We start from the raw sequence: 19,930 nt of genomic DNA on the forward strand, positions 1-19,930 counted from the left end.
GAAATTGCGCCTGGAGTGTCCATATAATCGCTATCACAATATTAAACGAATCAAAACATTAAATACAGAAAATTCCGAGGAAGTCGTCATTGCAATCACGCAGCAACTTCTCGCCAAGAACCGAGGCCCGTATTCAGTAACATTTTCTTACAATAGAATTCTTTGTAAAAGCAAATTACAACCAGTCCTGGCGCTGTAAATAACATCAGCGATAGTGGCCAGCCAATGTCAAGGAGCACTTACGAACAAACAGCTTTGCGAATTCTACCACTCGTGTTTTCGGCGGCCACCTGGCGACCTTGTCAAAGAAAGAGATGGCACTGGATCCAGTGCCGACAAATATAGGAGCCTTGGCTCAGCAATGTATCTTAGAGGACTCATTTACGCAGGTTCTCTAGCACCTCATGCATATGAGCGCAAAAACAACTACCACCTGCGCCACAGACACTCCGTCACGATTGATGTATCACGTGCGCTGCGTTCTCGTAAGTAATAAAGGTATGCGATGCAGCTGCTCCCATTTTGCGTTCGCACGGGATCGGTTCAGCGCTCGAGTGACGCGTGAATAAAAACAGCGAACGCAGCGGAACGCGAAGGCTTGAATAATAACGCCTTTAAACTTGAAGTATTTCCCAATCAATGGGTTCGTACGCACAATAAGTAGCATGAATGCGTTCTCTTGCTTTTCTTGGAGCCAAGTCGTCCATTTTTTTCTCGTTGAGCTGCGCACACAAACAGTACAGCTAACTGAGCGCATTACGCCGAAAACCTGCAACTTGTGAGACCGCGTAACGGCTGCATCTTGCGGCATTTCCGCACGTGATGTGAAACGACTGCAATCGTTGAAGGGGTCCAGGGAAGGTGAGCCGGCGTGGTCGTTACAATAATGTGATCAGCGGTTTAAAGTCTATTGCAAGAGTGCCTTAAAATAGCTACACATGAGAAAAGAAAACTCGCTACGGGCCTGCACAACAGCCAGCATAGAGCCATACTCGCTAGCGCGCAGACAGAGAGGTCAACTGTGCTGTCACAATTGAGGCGATTTATAGTAGATGCATGCGTGTGCCATAGAAAGACGGGTGTAGCTCTGTTTTTTTGAGGGATAGGGTTGCTTCTGAAGGTTTCAGGATGACTATGAGTGCAGTTACGGCTCCAAGCAACGCAGTTACCTGCAAGTGACCAAAATTATTCTAGTAGGTTCAACATTACGGATGGCGTAGAAGTGCGAAAGGCTTGTTAGAAAGGAGTAGATTTCGCACCCAATGCGCGTATGCGTAGCATGTTTTCCTTTCTTCAGAAAACGGTCTTCAGCGCTGTTGTACCCCTCAGAACGACAAGTGACCGTGCTCATACTCCTCCAATTCTTCAGCTACCAGGCACTACCGCTTGCCGTCGGTGTGGCGAGAAGTCAAGTGACGCAGAAAACGTGTGCAGGCGCCATCATACTTAGCTCGAACACGCCTTAAGCGTTGTTCTGGTTGTACTGCTGGGGTGCTAGTGATTTACTTGAATTTCTTAGCCTAATGCGTGTTCTTTCCCAAAAAAATTATTGTTCGAAATTTACAAACAGTGTTTGGCCAAGTTAAACTGATCGAAATATGTCTGAAGTGTGTAATAAGTCTGACGGCAGCCACATGGGCATAATACGCAGTGATAATTGCTGGTAAGCAACACATAGTTACAGACTTGCGTTAAATAAACCCTTCATGACATGCCAAACGTTCACAGTCCGATGGAGGCTTGGAATGATGAACCGTGGTCGACCAAGGGAGGCCTATTTAGCTATCGTTTCGAGAAGACCATTTGTCTCCGTCAGGGTCCGGCGAAGACAGGTCCCCGTCTCAAAACGTTGGCTCTACACTTATGTTTTGTTTGACTGCTGTTGGCTACGCCGTTATGATTATTACAGTAGCAATATGTTAGGCAGAACTGAACTTTATTGGGCGACCTCGAACTTTGTGGGGCAAAATTATTTTGAAACAGGTGCTTTGGCGCAAAAAAAAAAAACGCCTCGAGAGGAGCGGCCCCATAACTCACGTGACAGAAAATAGGTCCGGCGCAATCATTTGTCGACGCATTATCAGGTCACTAGTCACCATCATTCGCATTCACAGCAATGCCGTGACTCAGAACCTCTATAGGTGGTCGCTCTTGCATCATTTACCAGTTGTGTCAATCGATCTTGTCTCTCTCTCTCGCTTTTTAGACATACGTGTAAAAGAAACAGTAGAATATGTTCGGGCTGAATCAACGGCAAGGCTTGGCAGTTATGAAGGTACATGTAGCTCAGATAGCATCTTGACATACTCTTTTTGGGGTATCTTGCACCTGTATCATGCACATTCAATAAAACCTGTAGACGTGTCCTATTTTTCGATACATCGATTGAAGTATTGTGCATCTTAACATACGAGATAGACCTATTAAAAAATCGACGAAGGCGCCCAGACTCCCTGATAGCGAGGAAATGATGCCAATTATACTTGTTATAAAGGTCAGTATTTTTTTTTAAATCGCGTTTATAAAACGGCGGAGCAAAACAGCGCATCCAAGAAACTCTGGACTTTTTATCTTTAACGAATGGCGAGGGGCTGCCTGCGTCCAATTTCTTGAGATAATAGGATATCGCACGTGGCTGTTATGTTCGAAACGAGAAAAGCGGTTTACTGAAACTAAAAGTGATCGTTATCATTACCCAGGGGAATATATGATAGAATACCTTCAGTTTCGAATCACACGGTCTGTAGGGATAGCGAACAAAATTGACCAATTAGTCAGCCAGTACTCGGATCACACTCAAAGCTATTTTACTATAAACCTGGTGCGTTGGGCAAGTTTCGCGAAAGAGGCTTTGAAAATGTATCGTGAAATAATTGCCCTTCAGGTGACAGCTTTCAATTTTCCAATGAAGTCAGTATTATGTGGAAAAGCAATGCAATAGTGCATGTTGCTAACTGTTATTTCTTAGTATCAGTTTTTGTTTGTCGCTGCTAAGATACCCGGAAAGACTGTCCGCTCTTGAAGTCGAAAACGCAAAAGCCGGCACCAAACACCACATCGGTTTTGTTGCATTTGCACCGCTACACGAGGTTACGCGTTCTCCTGCGCACTACCATGCAGTATAAGTTCACGATCCGAAGGGACGTGGTATCATTCTGCAGTAGCTACATCGACTTTACTCGTCAATTCCCTATCTCGCATGATCTGGATACAGAGGGTCGTAAATTGGATGCCCTCAGGCTTTGCCAGCAGTGTGAGCACGTGCACAAGAGAACGGAGAGCCTACTTTCACTCTAAAGTCCGTGTATTAACTGTACGACTTCAGCCGCCTTTTACTATTCTCCACCGCCAAGTCTATGCACTTTTTGTCCCATTTTCGTTAAAAACCAAGGCCATGGACATGGCGCCTCGTTTATCTCAGGACGGATACTTCAAGTTCCTAACACAGGACCAGTAGTTTCTCCACTATTTCCCCACACTACGTACGAAAAGTCGTTACCGGTAGATTTTCACTCATGACACCGCTTTCTCATAATCACATATACCATGATCTGAATTCGTGCATTGATGCTGGGCGCTTTGAACTGTCATACATTTTATCTGAATTTTGTTCTTTACTGTTTCAACTAGCTGTGCAGTGTGCCTATCTAGTGTGCAGTTTCCCCATTTCTGACTTTGGGTAATGCCGATACAGTAATATTCAAAGGTTAGCGTCATGGCTAATTTTCAGTACACTGAGTTAGCCTTGTTCCACGTTTCTTTCAATGCCTTCGAAGGAGAAAGGAAAGACACTGTATATTAAGGATATGGCTGTGGATAAAGGTACGTAAGATGTTTGCCGTCAACTCTGATTGCTGGTAAGTTAGACGGATCCGTTAAGGCTTTTATAAAAGTACATCCGATGTATTTCGTTCGTTTTTGAATGCTTCAAGTTAGGATGCGTCGGAAACTGAATAGCTAAATAGGTGTCTTCCCCGCGGCAGCGCTTATTTTGTGCGTGTTCCGGTGCAGCGTCTCTGAGTCCCATGCAGAGCGACGTATTCATCATTGCTGCAACAATTGCCGCATTTGTTTGCGTAGCCTTGACGCGCGCTTGCACAGCAAGAAAAAAAACTGCAATTCCATTTGGCGCCTCTTGACACTATACTATGGAAACGTAAGTTTGTCGCAAGTATGCTAATACTGTAATTGTGGCGTGCTAGCAATGCACTAAATAGGTTGGCGCAAATGCGACCGTGTTGTAGCGTTCCGCAATTACTAACTAACGTGTGGAAGCCGAAAGTGTGATGCACAAATTAACAGAAACGCTAACCAATTACCCGAAGGCGAGAACTGCAACTCTTCTCCGAACAGCTAACTCTGCTGACGGCCCTTAGTGCAGCTTTCAATTTTAGCTCGCGAATAGGCACGAGTGACCCTTGTCGTATGGTTTGCTTTGTCGCCCAAAGCAGTGCTTTCTTGACGTTTTTGTAAAGAAAAACTGCTTTAGTGATACTGCTACGCAGACCAATAATATCAGCTTAAAAATTGGTAGCGCGAGTTACGGCGACGTAACTACGGCGACGACGTAGCATACGTTTAAATACATTTTCGGCCGTATGCGCTGCTTATACCCTTGTACTTTGATGCTGTTTATTATGCTTGAAGCAATGAATGCTATGTAACGTGGTTCTGCAGAAACGTGATTGAAAACAAACATGCAAATGCAATAGCACACTTCGATTGTAATCAGTGCTAGCGAGCGTGAGAGCTCACTTATCTGATGAAACATGCTGTCGCTGTTTGAATTCAATACGTTACAAAGAGAAAGGTTCGAGTAGAACGTAGGCAAAACGTACAATGATTAGTTTTTAAAAACGCCGAAATTAACAAAAACTATGCGGCAATCACTTGAACGCCTTGAACGAATTAGTACTCAGTGGTTAATCTTACAAATAGAGAAATGACCCGAATTCGCTTCTTTCATTAGTGTTGCGGTAAAATTTGTCATTGCGGCACTGGGCACCTCGGCTGGACAGAAATTCAGGCGCTTCTTTCATTTCTGTTTTGAGGGCGGTAGTTTGCCTGAAGATTTTCGCCACTTACACCTCACAAGGCAAGACGATAGAAAGCAGTGCGTCCTCCCCGCAGTCTAATAAAAGTTGAAAAACCGGACAAAAAAAATCACAAGCGTCCAGATGCCAAATCCATTCGGGAACGGGATCAAAGGTTACAACCGCCCTACGCACTTGAGCAGCCTCTTTTTGAAAGACACACCTTCTTGAGCGAGGTGGCTCGGCATGTCTGTCGATCATACGACTTCTCCATAATGAATAAAGGCCCAATAACATAAACAAATCACATGGGTTATTACTGATTGTCTCTTTCAAAGGGACGAAAAGGATACCGTGAGATGTGAAAGGAGGTTACTTCAGGACAGTTCTTTGTAAAATGACCCAAACATAAAACGAGTCACGACGAAGACTGGAGCGATGTTCTATTGCCGATTGATTGCAACATCTACAATTTGTGTTCCAGGGTACATACAGCCCAACTCTGAACCTTGCGGCCTCGGTTTTTCTTTAGTATTTATATTGCCCACTGCCTCAAAGCTGTTCGAGTGTTACCCGCTCTTTTTTCATTAATTTTGGCGTTTAAAACGCCAATTAGTGTGCACTGTGGGGTACATTCTGCTCTACCCTTTCGCGCTATAACGTGTTTACCACCTACAGCTGCTTCTAAACGACTTTTCCGTTAGAATAGTCATGCCTCCGCCGCGTTAGCACTGATTACTGTGAAACTGTACTACGGCTCGTAGATTTTGCCACTTGTTTACGCAGGGTTCCAGCTAGCCCGTTAAACTAGGGGAATGTATGCCTGTATGATAAGCAGCTTTGTGTGAGTTCTAAAGAGTGTACTTTCAAGGCAGCGCGAAGATTCGTGGAATGTGTTTGCGGAGGAGCTTTCTCCTTATGGATCCTAAGACGACACACTGGACTGCTCGCGTGTATGTCTGACGTAGGTTAGACACTTCGTAATAATATGGTACTGTTTCCGAATGCTCCCAATCCGTGCTACCTGCTGCACCATGTGCGAAGCCATTTCCTGGAAATTTCTACCTAAGGGGTAAGCATGGCTGCTGCTAAGTGTCACGACATCTTAGACAGCGAATCATATGCGGTTACACGGTCCTGCGCTTTTTTTCGTCTGAAGTAGAGACCGAGCAAACCACAAATATCCTTTGGACGTACCACGAAAGGCCAAATATCCAAGAAATTTATAGACGTCTAGTTCACACCTATAAAATGTTCCGCTAGTGCATGGCAGTCAAGGGTCATCCAATGTCTGTGATTTGAACCTCTCTCGCTCATTAAAAGCTCTCGCGCATTGATTGCACATTGTGCGTTCTGGTTAGGTGAACGCACGATGTCGCAGAAATAGGAGCAAATTGTCTCTAATGCCTCACAATGAGATGCTGAGAGAGGAAAGTCGCGCCGTTGCCTGTTCCAGCCCTGTGGCGGAACAGGCAACTTAGTTTTTCCTCATCATGTACGTACATGTTCGAGATCCTACGAGAGGGAGAATGTGTTCCTTAATTGCAACATATCCATCTGTTCATTTTGAAAACACTCAGTTTCAAGTATTAAAGCCCGGAATTTCAGTTATGGCCCCATTTATTTTTTTACAACGTGGTTATGAGCAGCAATCTTGCACGACCTCTGCACGCACTGTTGGACACCGCGCGTCAAAAGCGACAACTTCCGGTTTCCGTTACGTCATTTTTTTCTCATACACATACTCTTTCGTTTTGAGTTATATCTATTAGTACACTGTCAAAACACATATTTTTTAACTTGCTGATATACTAGGACATATTATAATGAAAACAGCTTGAACTTGCAATATCTTCCAATTCACTTCCTCACTGATATCAAATCAGCGGGTGCGTCGACGCAAGTAGGATGACCTAAACGCAAATGCAGGATAATTTACGGCTAGCGAGCAGCATGAAATGTGCTTCATAGGTGTGTGTTTTCGGATTTTGTTCTGTTGACCATGGCCCACGTATATACTAGGCAGACCTGTACAGTTGCGTACTGAAAGTTATAGCTCTGCTTCTAACTGCTATTTGTTCGGCTTGTGGAGTGCTTGTAGAAATGTCCCCAGGACAACGTTTTGGTGATTCATTTACAGACATATTTGCATAGCTTGGTTTCTCGAGCTCCTCTTTAAGCATAAGGGATAGTTCTCATTTGCAAATCTTATTTCTAAGTATCTTCCCGCGTTATGCGTTTGGCACTTTTGTGGTGTGACAAGATGTCTCAACAAGTTGCCTGTCAAGATGAGCATTCCATGTTAGGATTGTGCTTGTGTGGATTTTCATTTACAATTTTCTATTTCGAGTCTCGTGGCCCCAGAAGCAGTTCCTAGCATGCAGGCTATGTTGTTGTGGTCATTCATGAGTATGTGATATTATTACCTCCTACTAATCAGTTGTGATATTTTTAAATATTATTGTGGCATTTTGACTGCTAATCATTTTCTGAGTGTTCTGACCCTTTTTTCATCATCTTAGTTTTAGTGAAGTTGAATCTTGAAGAACATTTTTTAAATAAAGTTCTTGATTTTTTCACGTTTAACCTGTTTGTATACATTTAGAACTTGCAATGAATGTTTTCATACATGCGCCTGACTGGGGCGAATCATTTTGTAATAAAGCTTTATCAACTGTGTAAAACGAAAAAGTGACGCTGATATGACATTGTTAGTCTCAGTTGCGTGCTTCACCTAGCGTTTTCTGAACTCCCTTTTTTTGATGTAGCCATCGTAGGATTTGTAATAATTCATAATGATCGAAATGCAGACCTACGATTTTGTGAGCCTAGTTTTCACATTTTGATGAGCGCTAGAACTATATGCAATGAGAAAGACACGTTTCAATTTATGTTTTGACATTTACATGTTTGCAAGTTAACAAACATTTCACACAAGATCATCAGCTACTTGCCAGCGATCGTGGTAACTGTGGCATTAGTGTGCCTCAGCAGATGTACCATCGTGGACAAATTAAATGCGAGCAGCGGGGCGCCTGGCCGAAGCACAATTGAGGTACAGTGCATACCGTCGGCCAGTAATTGTGCACATGCGTGAGCACGCGGGTCTCGCACCGAGGGCAGCGCTGGTTGACGTACTGCGAGAAGCGTTACCCGTATTTTGTTCGAAAGTCGTTTTGTCATCTTGCCACAGTGGTGCCATTCCCACTTGGCAGTGCACTGTCATGGTGGCCAGCACCATCACCGCATCTCTAGCATGATATAGTTGGCACGCGCCCAGTTTCCTAACTTGTGTTGCTTTTCTTTTGTTTCCACCATCAAAGCTGCCAGTGTCTAATCGTAATTTGAATAACGCCAAAAATGCATTACACTGGAGGAGCAACAGCAGTGCTCGCCACCTTGACAGTAATTCCATATGTGCGATTGCACGGCAGTGGCCCTGCACGACAATGCAATGTACATGGTGATAATACAAGCTTCAAACAAGATACAGGTGACGTAGTCGCACTATAGGTCAAGCAGTACCACACTCCGAGTCGAAACAATATGCGCGTGTATGTGGCAATGGTGGCTGGCCGGCTCCGCACACTGTGGTTTCAGGTTTTACTGGGGCCACACGCTCTGGTGTTCGCATTTCATTCGTATTCGACAGTACATCTGCTGTGGCATTCGCAGGCGTGAAGCTCATTATTGCGTGAACAGGAAAGATCCATTAGATATTCTATGGACCTCCTGCATCGGTAAAATTAACATCTATTAGGGGTCACTTAGGTCCAGCTGCGACATCCTTTAAACGTTACAGCAATGGGACATGGATGAGACTTAGGTTAACCAGGGTACGTATTTGTAACGTTGTTCGGAAAAATATAGATATCTATAGGATGTGTACGATGTCTAAAACATAATGTTCTATGAACATCTATGGGACATAAATGGTACACTCAGGAAAGTGTAAGTACGCTTAACATTTTCCAACACAATCATCACAGGCACGCGCAGTTAGGCAGCCTATAAACGCTGGTGCAAACATTTCCTGCCATTTTCGTTCATGCCCGTTTATACTGCCCTTAAAATGAAGCACGAAGTTCAGTTTTTAAACGATAAGCATCACTGTTATGTCTGTGGAGTACTTGCCAACGTATTCATTACGTAATCTGAAGCTTGATATAAGCGCGATTACGAAACTGTACTTATAAACAAACACGCCAAAAAATAAGACGTAGTAGCAGTAGTGCTCACGTCACTATAAAGGTAGTAAGAAAAAGTCGCTGATAACGCAGCGTACCTCCGTTGACCAGGGGTGGTATTTCCGAGCAGCCGCTCTCGACGGCGCGATCATGTTTGCCAAATTTCGCCCGACACGACACCCAACGCTATGGTGTTTACGGATGACAGCTTAACTGGTTCCGTAAAGTTTCCTACAATAATTATTGTATGAAACTCTATGCCTAGTCCTATGCGAGGAGCGCTGTTGGCCGTAGACGCCAACGCATCCGGTGCTGAATGGTGCGAAATGGCGATTGTGTATACGTCCACGTTCCGGTTCATGCGTTTCCTATAGAACCATTGTGATGCATTCTTTAAGAGGAAGCTTTAGCTCGGGCCCAACTTCAATGCTGACTATTCAAATACTGTCACGTACTAGCGACGGGGAAGAAGGCAGAAAGGCTGTGAATGACGAAACTAGCGTTTTATTGGGCGAACCTGTGCCCTAAAAAACAGGCGACACTCAAACAACAAAAATAGGGGCGAACGCAGTCGGCCATTGTCGAAAACCTCATCTGCGGGGCAAGTGCATCGGCTTTTATACATGAGTCATCTAAGGTTCCAGAATAATCGCTGGTGACCGCGTGTCATTCAGAAAGTACTACGCCATTCGCGTCGCGCATACATACCTCGTTTCTAACCTGCCCTGCTAGTGCAGTGGCTTTTGGGTTGCGCTGCTGAGCACGGGATTAAATACCAGCGGTAGCGGCCGCATTTCGGTGGAGACGAAATGCAAGAAAACTCGTTCGTTGGGTGCACGTTAAAATCCCAAATTAATCACGTAAGCAATTTTGTAGGTAAAACACCAGAATTTAATCTTTTTAAAAGCATTGCCTCCAAATTGAAAGCCAGCGTCTCGGCTCGTTCTTGTAGAAAGCGTAGAAACCTGGGTACAGGGCTTGTATAACGTTGTAATTAAGCGACAAGAATGAAAATTCGCACGCTGGCCTGATGTAACGTGTTTTTGTAAAAAAACAAACAAGCATGAAGTCGTCGCTTAATTCAGCTGACCGAGGACAATGGGAAATCTTAGATATCTAGTATTGGACATGAAAGTAGGGGACAATCAGTATTAACTAATTTTCCGTACAGCTAGAAATTAGCCCACAAAAGGATGAGTTGATGAGGCGGGTAGGCCACTGCTTTTTTCCGCGCAATGCTGGTGTAATTAGCTTCAACGAATTGAAGCGCTACCGATTGGGCGCGAAATTAAAACTTCAAATTAAAAAAAAATTATTGTATCTGTCAACAATTTCTTGTTCGAAAGAAAAGGAAAAAGAGACGCGGCTATAAGACGAGGAAAGGTGAGACGGGAGTGCTTGCGCTTACAGGGATGCGAGCTGTTGGCGGGACTGCGCAAGCATAAACTTGTGTCGCCGCCTGCCGTCAGCTGCAGAAAGCAGTGTTTCATACAGAGAAGTCGCCTGTTCCAGGAGCGGGCAACACGCGGCAGCCCTCCCTAAGCCATTGATGAGGATTGTTTTTGTACCTTTCGCTTTGTCTACGCGTTTTCGCTCCAGGGCTTTGAAAGTCGACTGAAAGATGAGACACAGAAGGCTTTCGCCTTAATAACGTGCTTGGCAGGCCATCAAAAAGGCGTAAGCATCATGTCAAGTTCGGGATTACCCTTCTGCTTATTTGTTAATCGCGCTCTTGAGAAAAAGCGTGGTCTTTTGAACGACGGGCTGCCGATTTTTTTTTTTAGTCACAGATGACGACTCACACGTACGGGTTTGTCTTGAAGCTTTGGTAATAATTTCGCTACAAACGATATTTAATTTTTTTCCGCTACCTCTACGTCATCGCGGCACGTTTAAAAATACAAAGGTCATGCGTCAGGCGGTGGCACCAAGGCGAAATGAAATATGCCCAAAACGATGCACTTACACATTCTGGAATCGATGGCAACTCTGTCATTTAGCCCAGAACACAATTTTATACAGCGTCTATTGGCAATAGCTTAACAAAGGGTTAATAGGCCCTAAAATGTATAATGTTTATATTTTGTATCGGAGACGCCTTCTGATGACTTTAATATATACAAGAACCAGCTCTGTAACTTTCACCGCTATTTCACACATGGAAATCTGTTTACTTCATGTAATAATCTCGGTCAGCCTACTCAAACATACAGCCTTATTATTCATAAATGGAAAACCAGACATCCACCCGTCGGTGGTCCCGGGTTCGAGTCCCGGAGCAGGACGAATTTTTCTTCAACTACGAGGCGTTTCTATCGAGGCACCCGTCTGGGCTTCCTTTGTAGCAATTTCTACGAACGGGGGGATGTCTGGTTTTTCCTTTAATAATTACTTCTCTCCACCTTGCCTGTTTCCGCAAAGTTATTACGTCAGCCTTATTATTTACACCAACCATAGCCTCGACTACATCCCAAGAAATAACCGCCTTGCTTATGTGATAGCTAAAAATTCGGTAGACATCGGATGGGCCAAAATTACAAAATGAATTGCTGTATGCAATTATTATGGGATTTTCAGCAGTATAGACCCTGTGCTGTACATTCGGGTCCGTAGTCTATCGCACGGTAATATTGGTTTACTGTGACTATTTATTATTAATCATTGGTACTAAACAAAAAGCATGCTGCGTCATGAAGTCGCCTGATCTTGCAAAGTTATACTACTGTATACACGAACACTCCATCATCAATAGCTCGGCGCTTGGGTTCACGTATCAGACAAAAAGCAGCCTACCGCCTTCGCAACGTACAGTCAGGGTCAAAAGCATGCGGACCGCAGCGTCTGAGTCATCATCATCATCATCATCAGCCTGGTTACGCCCACTGCAGGGCAAAGGCCTCTCCCATGCTTCTCCAACTACCCCGGTCATGTACTAATTGTGGCCATGTTGTCCCTGCAAACTTCTTAATCTCATCCGCCCACCTAACTTTCTGCCGCCCCCTGCTACGCTCCCCTTCCCTTGGAATCCAGTCCGTAACCCTTAATGACCATGGAATATCTTCCCTCCTCATTACATGTCCTGCCCATGCCCATTTCTTTTTCTTGATTTCAACAAAGATGTCATTAACTCGCGTTTGTTCCTTCACCCAATCTGCTCTTTTCTTATCCCTTAACGTTACACCAATCATTCTTCTTTCCATAGCTGGTTGCGTCGTCCTCAATTTAAGTAGACCCCTTTTGAAGCAGCAGAAGCTTGATGTGGGCGAGTTGGTTTTGCATAGTTGATGAAAAGAGCGCTACGAAGACGCGGACTAAAAGAACAACACGTACGACGGACAAGTGCCTTGTCCGTCGTACATGTTGTTCTTTTAGTCCGCGTCTTTGTAGCGCTCTTTTCATCAACTAGACCCCTTTTCGTAAGCCTCCAGGTTTCTGCCCCGTACATAAGTACTGGTAAGACGTAGCTGTTATACACTTTTCTCTTGAGGGATAATGGCAACCTGCTGTCCAGGATCTGAGAATGTCTGCCAAATGCACCCCAGCCCATTCTTATTCTTCTGATTATTTCAGTCTCATGATCCGGATCCGCGGTCACTACCTGTCCTAAGTAGATGTATTCCCTTTTCACTTCCAGTGCCTCGCTACCTATCGTAAACTGCTGTTCTCGTCCGAGACTGTTAAACATTACTTTAGTTTTCTGCAGATTAATTTTTAGACCCACCCTTCTGCTTTTCCTCTCCAGGTCACTAAATATGTATTGCAGTTGGTCCCCTGAGTTACTAAGCAAGTCAATATCATCAGCGAATCGCAAGTTACTAAGGTATTCTCCATTAACTTTTATCCCCAATTCTTCCCAATCCAGGTCTCTGAATAGCTCCTGTAAACACGCTGTGAATAGCATTGGATAAATCGTATTTCCTTGTCTAACACCTTTCTGTATTGGGATTTTGTTGCGTTTTTTATGGATGACTACGGTGGCTGTGGAGCCGCTATAGATATCTGTCAGTATTACACACACACACACATATATATATATATATATATATATATATATATATATATATATATATATATATATATATATATATATATATATATATATATATATATATATATATATATATATATATATATATATATCTGTCAGATATCTGTCGGTACCTCCATGACTGCTGAGGTTTCGACTTAATCGAACGCTTTCTCGTAATCAATGAAAGCTATATGTAAGGGTTGGTTATATTCCGCACATTTCTCTATCACCTGATTGATCCTGTGAATATGGTCTATTGTTGAGTAGCCTTTATGGAACCCTGCCTGCTCCTTTGGTTGACAAAAGTCTAAGGTGTTCCTCATTCTACTTGCGATTACCTTAGTAAATACTTTGTAGGCAACGGGCAGTAAGCTGACCGGCCTGTAATTTTTCACATCTTTAGCGTCCCCTTTCTTATGGATTAGGATTATGTTAGCGTTCTTCCAAGGTTCCGGTACGCTCGAGGTCATCAGGCATTGCGTATACATGGTGGCCAGTTGTTCTAGAACAATCTGCCCACCTTCTTTCAACAAATATGCTGTTACCTGATCCTCCACAGCTGCCTTCCCCTTTTGCATAGCTCCCAAGGTTTTCTTTACTTCTTCCGACGTTACTTGTGGGATTTCTAATTCTTCTAGACTATTCTCTCTTCCATTGTCGTCGTGGTGCCACTGGTATTGTATAAATCTATATTGTCACGTGGTGGTGACGTTAAGAACACAGTAGCAATACTACGAAAGGCAAAACTAGATTTTATTGGGCAAACCTGTGCACACAAAACAGGCTACACTTATAGCACAACGAAAGCGGCGAACAGAGTCGGCGATCGTCGGAAATCTGATCAGCGGGTCAAGCGCGTCGGCTTTTATAGAGCAGTCGTCGAATGTTCCAGACTAATCGTTTGGATCCGCGTGCCTTCCACAAAGTGCTACACCATTCGCGTTACGCGATGAAATCAGATAACACAAGGTTCGGCGACAACGGACAGCCGGGTAGAAGCATCGATAACTTTCCAGAAACGTCGGATACATGCAGGCGCGTCCGTCGCTGTGCGATTACAGTTAAGCGGCGAAACGTGGTCGCCCGATAAAGATAAGCACACGTGTCAATACCCCCCTCTTAAATAGCATCGACCCGATGCTGCATACAAACGAAAGTAATAAAGAAAAACACCCGTAGCAAAGAAAACAATAAAATAAGGAAGTTCGTCAGCGTCCGTAAAAGGGTTTCAGACGCACCACGTGGACCACTTCAGATCGTGCGCGGCGCCGCTGTGAATGCGAAATTCCGTCTGGCACGACCTCATAGTCCAGTGCGCCAATACGTCGAATGACCTTGTAGGGTCCGAAATAGCGGAGCAATAGTTTCTCACTCAGACCTCGTCGGCGTATCGGTGTCCAAACCCAAACACGGTCGCCGGGCTGGTACTCGACGAAGCGTCGTCGGAGGTTGTAGTGTCGGCTGTCGGTCCTCTGTTGGTTCTTGATCCGTAGGCGGGCGAGCTGTCGGGCTTCTTCGGCGCGCTGCAGATAGCTAGCGACGTCAACATTCTCTTCGTCAGTGACGTGGGGCAGCATGGCGTCGAGCGTCGTTGTCGGGATCCTGCCGTAAACCAGCTCAAACGGCGTGATCTGTGTTGTTTCTTGCACTGCCGTGTTGTAAGCGAAGGTTGCATACGGCAGGACCGCGTCCCACGTCTTGTGCTCGACGTCCACGAACATTGCTAGCATGTCGCCGAGGGTCTTGTTCAGGCGCTCCGTGAGACCATTCGTCTGCGGATGGTAGGCAGTTGTCCTCCTGTGGCTTGTCTGGCTATACTGCAGAATGGCCTGGGTGAGCTCTGCTGTAAAAGCCGTTCCTCTGTCGGTGATGAGGACTTCTGGAGCACCATGTCGCAGCAGGATGTTCTCGACGAAAAATTTCGCCACTTCGGCTGCGCTGCCTTTTGGTAGAGCTTTAGTTTCAGCAAAGCGGCTGAGATAGTTCGTCGCCACGACGATCCACTTATTCCCGGATGTTGACATCGGAAACGGCCCCAACAAATCCATCCCAATCTGCTGGAATGGTCGGCGAGGAGGTTCGATCGGCTGTAGTAATCCTGCTGGCCTTGTCGGTGGTGTCTTGCGTCGTTGACAGTCTCGGCATGTCTTGACGTAACGGGCGACGTCGGCGGTCAGACGCGGCCAGTAATACCTTTCCTGTATTCTCGACAGCGTCCGGGAGAACCCCAGGTGCCCAGCGGTTGGATTGTCGTGTAGGGCGTGCAGTACTTCTGGACGCAGCGCTGACGGTACAACAAGAAGGGAGCTGGCGCGGACTGGTGAGAAGTTCTTCTTCACGAGCAGGTTGTTTTGTAGCGTGAACGAAGAAAACCCGCGCTTAAATGCCCTAGGGACGACGTCGGTGTTCCCTTCCAAATACTCGACGAAGCCTTTTAGCTCCGGGTCTGCTCGTTGCTGTTTAGTGAAGTCTTCCGCGCTTATTATCCCAAGAAAGAGGCGTCGTCGTCCTCGTCGTCTTGCGGCGGGGGATCGATGGGGCCGCGTGATAAGCAGTAGGCGTCGGAGTGTTTTCTTCCGGACTTGTATATACCCTTGACGTCATATTCTTGTAGTCTGAGGCTCCACCGCGCCAGCCGTCCTGAAGGGTCCTTTAAGTTAGCTAGCCAACACAACGCGTGGTGGTCGCTGACGACTTTGAATTGCTTGCCATAGAGGTAAGGGCGGAATTTAGCTGTAGCCCAAATGATGGCGAGGCATTCCTTTTCAGTCGTAGAATAATTGCTTTCCGCTTTGGACAGCGACCGGCTAGCATACGATATCACGATATCACCCGTTCAAGTCCTTCTTTCCTCTGAACTAGGACGGCACCGAGGCCTAGGCTACTGGCGTCAGTGTGGATTTCAGTATCGGCGTCCTCGTCGAAGTGTGCAAGTACCGGCGGGCGGCGACTGCATGCGTCGTTTGAGTTCTTGAAATGCCTTGGCCTGCGGCGTTTCCCACTTGAACTCGACATCACATTTGGTTAGATGTGTTAGCGGCTCCGCGATGCGTGAAAAGTCCTTGACAAAGCGCCTATAGTAGGCACACATGCCAAGGAATCTGCGCACTGCCTTCTTGTCGGTTGGCTGCGGGAACTTTGCGATGGCAGCTGTCTTCTGTGGGTCGGGGCGTACTCCTGATTTGCTGATGACGTGGCCTAGAAACAAAAGCTCATCGTAAGCGAATCGGCACTTTTCCGCCTTCAGAGTGAGCCCTGATGACTTGATGGCCTCTAGTACTGTCGCAAGCCGCCTCAGGTGATCGTCGAAATTTCCGGCGAAGACGACGACGTCATCCAAGTAAACGAGACAGGTCTGCCACTTCAATCCTGCTAAAACCGTGTCCATCACGCGCTGGAACGTTGCAGGCGCCGAGCACAGTCCGAATGGCATAACCTTGAACTCGTAGAGGCCGTCTGGGGTGATGAAGGCCGTCTTTTCGCGATCTCTTTCGTCGACTTCTATTTGCCAATAGCCAGACTTGAGGTCCATTGACGAGAAGTATTTAGCGTTGCAGAGCCCATCCAGTGCGTCGTCTATCCGTGGGAGGGGGTATACGTCCTTCTTCGTGATCTTGTTCAGACGACGATAATCGACGCAGAAACGCAGGGTTCCGCCCTTTTTTTTCACCAAGACTACAGGAGATGCCCACGGGCTTTTGGACGGCTGGATGATGTCGTCGCGCAGCATTTCGTCGACTTGGTGCCTTATAGCTTCGCGTTCTCGCGTCGAAACTCGGTATGGGCTCTGGCGGAGAGGTAGAGCGCCCTCTTCGGTTATTATGCGATGCTTTGCGACTGGTGTTCGTCGAATCCTTGATGACGTCGAAAATCACTCTTTGTATCGTCGAAGTAGACTTCTGAGCTGTTGCTGCTTAATCGCGGGGAGACTTGGATTTATGTCGAAGTCTGGCTCGGGAACTAAGGTCGTCGGGGTAGATGCGGCGGAATCCGAGAGGACAAACGCATGGCTGTTTTCCAGAATTTCCTCGATGTATGCGATCGTCGTGCCCTTGTTGATGTGCTTGAACTCCTGGCTGAAGTTTGTCAGCAACACTTTCGTGTTTCCTCCGTGCAGTCGAGCGATCCCTCTTGCGACGCAAATTTCACGGTCTAGCAGTAGACGTTGGTCACCTTCGATGACGCCTTCTACGTCAGCGAGTGTTTCGGTGCCGACCGAAATAACAATGCTGGAGCGAGGCGGTATGCTCACTTGATGTTCGAGCACACTCAAGGCGTGGTGACTACGAGGGCTCTCCGGCGGTATCGCATGATCTTCCGACAGCGTTATGGATTTCGACTTCAGGTCGATGACTGCGCCGTGTTGGTTGAGGAAGTCCATGCCGAGAATGACGTCTCGTGAACACTGTTGGAGGATAACGAAGGTGACAGGGTAAGTGCGGTCGTGAATGGTAATTCTTGCCCTGCACATTCCTGTCGGCGTAATCAAGTGTCCTCCAGCGGTCCGAATTTGAGGGCCTTCCCATGCAGTCTTAACCTTCTTTAACTGGACGGCGATGTGTCCACTCATGACTGAGTAATCGGCGCCTGTGTCGACTAAGGCGGTGACTGCGTGGCCGTCTAGAAGCACGTCGAGGTCGGTGGTTCTTTGTCTTGCATTGCAGTTGGGTCTTGGCGTCGGATCACGGCTGCGTCGTGTTGAACTGAAGCTGGTACGTCGCATCGTCAAGTCGTCTTTCGTCGGTGTAGTCTTGGCTTCCTGACTTCCTCGGGATGGCGGCGTGTCGTTATTATGTCGTCGAGATGGTTCCTTCGGCGTCTTCGTCGGCGGCGGAGGATCTTCGTCAGTTCGACGAACAGCAACCGCACCTCCATCGGTTGCTGCCTTTAGTTTTCCGGATATGGGCTCGCTGACCGGCCCCGGGCTGGGCCAGTGTATGGTCGGCGCTGGGGCGACAGGTAGCGGCCTGGTGATGGCGAACGCGACGGTCTTCGAGAGCTCCACTGAGTAGCGGCGAGGTAGTCGGCGATATCCCGGGGGCGTTCACCTTGCTGCGGGCGCGGAGCGTTCACGGCGAAACCTCGCAGTCCCATCTCCCGGTATGGACATCGTCGGTAGATGTGACCCGCTTCTCCGCAGTAGTAGCAGAGCGGGCGGTGGTCAGGAGCGCGCAAAATGTCCGTCTTCCTCGCGTACGTGCGCTGGGCGACGGGTGGTCGTGCTGGCTGCGGCGGCGGCGGACGACGGAACTGCGGCGTGACAGGGCCCTGGCGCGGTCGCGGAGGGGGACCTTGACGGCGCGCGACGGCGGCGTAGGTCATCGCTTGCGGCTCAGGCTGCGGCGATTCAGGGGCTACTTACTCCAAGCTGTTGTTGGAGCTCCTCACGCACGGCGTCGGCAATCGAAGCCACTTGAGGCTGTGATGATGGGAACAGCTTTTGTAGCTCCTCCCGCACGACAGCTCGGATAGTCTCGCGTAGGTCGTCGGTGGCCAGTGATTGAACCCCGGCGTAGTTTGTATAGTTCGTGCAGCGATCGAATTGCCGGTTCCGGATCTCGAGTGTCTTCTCAATGGAAGGAAGAAGAAGAAGGCCACAGTGTCAACACCGGCTCGCGTCGGGCTCCGTAGTTTCGTGAGTTTTTTATGGTGTTTTCAACAGAAAACGACACGAAACGCTTTCACCAGCTTCCTAACGTTATAAGGACCGCATCGACGCCACCCCCGTGGAAATCCGACCACCAAGGGCCCCAGGAGGATTCTTGAAAGTTTCGTCACCACGGGTGAGCCGCTAACCCTAACCGGCGGCGGCAGCCGCTCGCTTCGCCGACGGGGATTCCCGCGACGGCACTTGGCCTAACCATAGTGAACGAAGCGACTACGATCGTTGACCCCCTCCATACAACTTCCGGAGGACACGAAGAAGAACGCATGGACCAGACTACCGAACCGGTGAGCCAAGAAACTCTGTACCATAGCACTGTGAGAGAAGATCTCAATTGGCAATCCGTACGAACACAAAAGCAACGCAAGCAAGAAGCCTTGGAGAGGCGACGCGGTAGTGTGAAGCCCCAAGACCCCGAAACTACCACTAAGACATCAAAAACGCGGAGAGTCGCTAGACCTCCGCCGCTTCCGAAAAATGACTACAAAATAATCATTCGTCCAAACCAAGGTCTGCCATTAAGAAACGTTCTCACTCATACAGTTGCACGAGCGATCATCGACGCATGCCACAACGAGTTCAGGGATGACAAATTCATACTGAGAATCAATCCGGGATCCAACATAGCCATCCTATCGACCCAGTACGAAGAGGTCGCCGAAAAAGCAAGGCACATCCACACCTTAACGCTTAGTGGCAGAAATCATGCAGTGCGTGCATACACCGCTCAAGGAGAAGGCGCCCTCAGAGGAGTGGTACATGGAATACCGTTACACACAACCACTGAAACCCTCATGGCCCACCTCAGAGTGAGAACACAAGGTGTGGAAATCCTTACAGCCAGGATGATCGGTGCCACTCAAAGTGCAGCGCTTACCTTTATTGGTCCCCATCTACCACGATTTGTGTACTACTACGGAGGTGAACTCCGTTGCTACCCATTTAGACCGACGCTCCAAGTCTGCAAGATCTGCAGGGAAAAGGGCCACCGTACCGACGTGTGCGCAAACCCAGA

At 47.1% G+C, this 19,930-nt stretch overlaps 1 protein-coding gene across 1 annotated transcript in view; it reads left to right on the top strand.

Annotated features, from left to right (window-relative positions):
• Window positions 1-740: 740 nt before the first annotated feature.
• LOC142586834 (uncharacterized) overlaps window positions 741-19,930 on the top strand; it is a 48,397-nt gene continuing 29,207 nt past the window's right edge. The window contains exon 1 of the mRNA XM_075697703.1: window positions 741-861. The gene's annotated coding sequence lies outside the window, so the exon portion shown is untranslated. The remainder of the gene's footprint in view (window positions 862-19,930) is intronic.

This window comes from Dermacentor variabilis, chromosome 7 (assembly GCF_050947875.1).
Source record: "Dermacentor variabilis isolate Ectoservices chromosome 7, ASM5094787v1, whole genome shotgun sequence".
In the NCBI taxonomy this organism is placed as follows: domain Eukaryota; kingdom Metazoa; phylum Arthropoda; class Arachnida; order Ixodida; family Ixodidae; genus Dermacentor; species Dermacentor variabilis.